Genomic DNA, 4,488 nt, shown 5'->3' on the forward strand with positions numbered 1-4,488 from the left:
AACTGTGAAAGAAAAAAAAGACAAATCTGAATCAACTTTTGATCTCCTGAAAGAGTATCTACTGACACTCCCCTGATCAAAATGGGTAGTGATAAAGACACAGCCTCTGAAGAAAGCAAAGGGAAGAGGATATGTATTGCATATCTTCTCATTTGGGCTAATGTTAATTGTAAATTTTCAGAAATGCTGTGGATCTAGAGGCCATTAGAAAAGAACTTCATGAAAAGCCTGAACAGTGCATTTAACCACTTGTTCAAATCAAATAAAAAACCTGAAATACCTTTTATTTTCAAAAGTATCTTTAAATTCTCTATTAACAACAATCAAAAAAAGAGTATACAAATTCTGCTGTTCTGATAGTATTTTCGGAACACAAACCAAAGCCTTTGGGGATGATAACTACAGATCTGCACAAAGACACACAGCGCACTTTCTGATTGACTGTCTTGAATTTTTAATTTTACTCTCTCCGTTTAAGGGATATAGCCAAAGAAAGACACGGTACTATATTGTCTTGGTGACCAATCCCAGATGATTAATTCGAACTTTGAAATCATTCTGAAATCACAATGTCATTAATAAACAGCTCACAAACAACACCTTTGCTGAAATATAGTCATATTAAAAGGTTCTCAAAGTACACTGAGTAACAATTATGGTCTTTTAAAAAGTCTGATGATAATTCCTTAGCTAAAAACATGGCCCACTGCTGCTTTTGAATAGTTTTTAATTATAGAATTTCTTCACAAACCAAAAGCTAGCATACAGCTCTCTGGATTCACTCAGGAACACTGACATCAAATTATTTTATCTTCAATATCACTAATGGGATTTTCTTATGCTGCCTCAAGTTCATCTGAGGGGCTCTTCAAATTCTAAGCCAGCCCCATCTTATTAACATGTGTGAAGTCATACCGCTGCAGAGATGCTGAGTAGAAAGAGAAAATATTTCTGCAAAAAACTCTTAGAGATATGCTCTCTCTCTTCTGCCTATCCACCATGGCAGAGTTCTTTACAGGTCATGGTGATACCATGTCTCAGTTAAGGTATTGTCCTTTTCCGGAGCTTTGACAAATAAAATTAGCCCTGCACATATGTATCCAGAGCCATAAACCTGTGTGTCTTGGCAACTGTATTATCACCCATTTAGTATCCAAGCTACAGCTTCCAAGTGGTCATATACTAAGCAGACACTTTCCAAACCCAACAGTATTTTTCTTATACTGCACCAGAAGAGCTTCCTGTGCACACTGGTAAACCCACCTTTGCCATGGTGTACAAGAAAAACAATGACAATAATTAGATTGCCAACATGCTCAGAATACAGAGTTACTGATGTGGGAGGGGAAAAAAAAAAATCCTTTCCCCTATCCTGTTTTTTTTACTGTTTTCTACCTGCATTAAAAGCTATCTGAGATAATAGGCCTGTAAAAAGGAGGAAGGGGGCAGGGGGCGTATTCAGATATGTAAATGGTGTAAGACATGGCATTGAACCTGTATGATCAGGACTCAGAGATGCTGTTCCAATACAACTAATCAATACCAGTGCCTGAGACATCCCTAGTCTTCATGTCCTTGTAGCCACTAACCTACAAAACGTTACCTCTCCACGTATCCTTGCTGGATCAAACGACGACCTCGTATCTCCTTCCTGAAATGACAATATTAATGGCACAAATACAAAAAAAATTTTGGCTAGTTTTGTGGGATTAGAAAACTTGCTCTCATGTGTGCCAGGAATGTTTACAGAGCAATTTCTCTCCTGCCCTCCCTCTCTGGTGTGACGCTGCTGCCCAGCAGCTCTTGCGGTGTAGCTTACCATAAGGATGAGCTCAGCCAGAGGCACTCAGCCTCTTCTGGGCATCCGACGTGTTGTCAGGGAAAAGGCAATGCACCGGGCAGGGCAGGCTACCTAAAAGAGCAACACGAGGTTGGCTGGCAAAGAAACCTCGCTCAGGAAAGGGAAAGCATTTGGAAATCCTGGGACAGCTGGCGGATGGGAGGCAGGGAGTTAGGCAGGACATTTCTTAGGGGTCCACAGCTGCACGTCTCTCAATTTGACAGGCATGTGCTTAATGGCAAGGAAAACTTAAAGAGATTATAGCCAAACTCAGATGAGTTGGTTAGGGTTAGAATATGGGCTGCTAGTAGGAACCACTGTGGTTTTCAGCTCTGGCCAAATGATAACAATGTGCTTCAGAAGTGAATAATATCCTAGGATTACAGATGTCAGCTGAATTAATTTCTGTAAGTCAACTGAGCTTAGAAATAGGAACAGGAAGGGAAAGAAAATTTTACTGGAAAACTTTTCTTATTATTCTCTAGTCCAAATAAGAATGAGGAGATCATTTGACTATTTTGGCTTCTGTGTGATTATGTTTATTTAAAGAAACAGAACACTACTTAATTATGTATGTGAATACTTGGAACATATAATTACTACCCAACAGGCAAACTCTGTTTGGGTTTGTTGGAATGCCAATGGGCTTTTATTAGTTCAGCCCATCATTCTGTTGTGAAATGGAAATGAAAAGTGGAAAATATGTTTTCCTTCTCTAGAGATCACTTCAGCTCCTTTTTCGCTTTATTTTATCAGACTTCATGTTGCTATGGGGGTCTTGAAGGCCTATTATTAAAACACCCTGCAGTCCTAAGGGAAGAAAAGCAAGCTGGTGCTGCAGATGGGAATAGTGTGAATGGAATAAACTATAAGTACCAAAGAGTTCCAATAAATGCAGTAAAATCTATGCGTTATTCTCTTTTCTTTCCAAAGTTCGGTTGGAGTTTCCACCTTTTACTTTTTTTTTTTATAAATATGAGGTAACTCATAGTACCATCCAAATATGAAAACACAAAACTAAAAAACAAGTTATGCTGGCTATTCTTGGGTCTCCTTTTACACAAAACAAGTTAAATCCAAGTTAATCTATTCTGTACAGACATCCAACCTGCAGCAGGACTAGAATTAATATAAAATACTCATCATAGAAATGATATCTTCATAGCTCTTCCAGAAAAAGAAAGCAAAAGATACAAGAAACACTTGCCAGTTAAGCACTAGTTTAACCTACAAGCTAAGCCTATTAAAAACTCACCTGAAAATAGTTTTTACAATAATTTCATCATCACATTCAAAAAAATTCTGGATAATAAGATAGTCATCGGGATCTTTTTTATAATAGGTCTTGCAAGAATGAAAACTTTGATACAGCTAACACATAAGCTTTCTAGAACTTAATTGCAATTCATAGTATGAGTACTTACCATATTTTTATTACTTTTCTTTAGATGTATGCAGCAAATTTTTAACATGGCCAAAGAATAGCCACGCATACTGATTAAGATTATGATGTTGAACATCAGATGAGCCACAGAATCTTCTAAAAATTGGTCAACTTATACAAGTGGAATGCATCAGAAGGAACAAAGACATTTCCTGTATTTCAAAGACAGCATCTATATCAACAGAGAGACAAAGATTATTTTGTAATGACCAAATGATTCCTGATCAACTGTAGACCTGCTAGTGACACACTTCTGAAGACTATGAAAGAAAGCCACAGCATAAATTCGGTTTTCTCTGGAACAGGAGCATATTTCCTCCTAGAAAGTCATACAAATATTTTTCCAGCATTTCCTTTAATTTCAAAAGCCATGCTGGTTTAAGAAATACTAGATTTATCTTGGAAAGATTTCATTCCTCATTCACGTCATTGTTCTTAACCTCAGCTTTGGTACTGTATTCATTTCAACCTGCTTCATGACTTCATATATCCAGAAAGTGGACCTGCTTTCTCTCTTTTTTTTTTTTTAACTGATTTTATTCTTTTTATTTCTTTTGATGAGCTTGGCAGCTAGTTTTAGTCTATCTTGATCCTGCTAAGAGGCTCTACTGAACCACATTCACTGCCACCAGCTGAAGCGTGTCAGGTCCCTGTAATGGAGTTGGGAGAATTTTGTAGAAGTTTCTAGAAGAATTATACAAATGAATGCACGTGTATATACCTAAGTACAGGATTTTTAAGGTACTACATTATGCATCAACAGAGGCAGTACTGCTCTTAAAACCGTTCCTATCAAAAACTTTTGCCTGCCTGCACAAATCACCTGTTGCTACCATTTCTATATGATACCATTGATGTAAACATACTGGCAAAATGAGTAGCTGTTAAATGTGAAAACAGTAACTACTAGGAAACAAAAGAGAGACAACTATAAAGGACGCTGCGCTTACCAAAACACATACTTATATACTCCTAGAGAAGACAAAACATGCCTTTTACACTTCTTTTTCTGCATGTCTCCATTGATTCCATTTTTGAGAGCATTCAACTTGAAAGGCACAATAAATAAGGCTTTGCAGCTCCTCTTCTAAAAACGCTTTTAATATGGGTGGTCATCAGGACATGTGAATAATGGAATTTATGTTTTTGCAACTGAACTAAAGGACTGGAAGAAGAAAAAAAAGTAGTTTGTATCTGGCCAGAA

The sequence above is a fragment of the Buteo buteo genome, chromosome 20 (assembly GCF_964188355.1).
Source record: "Buteo buteo chromosome 20, bButBut1.hap1.1, whole genome shotgun sequence".
Classification (NCBI taxonomy): Eukaryota; Metazoa; Chordata; class Aves; order Accipitriformes; family Accipitridae; genus Buteo; species Buteo buteo.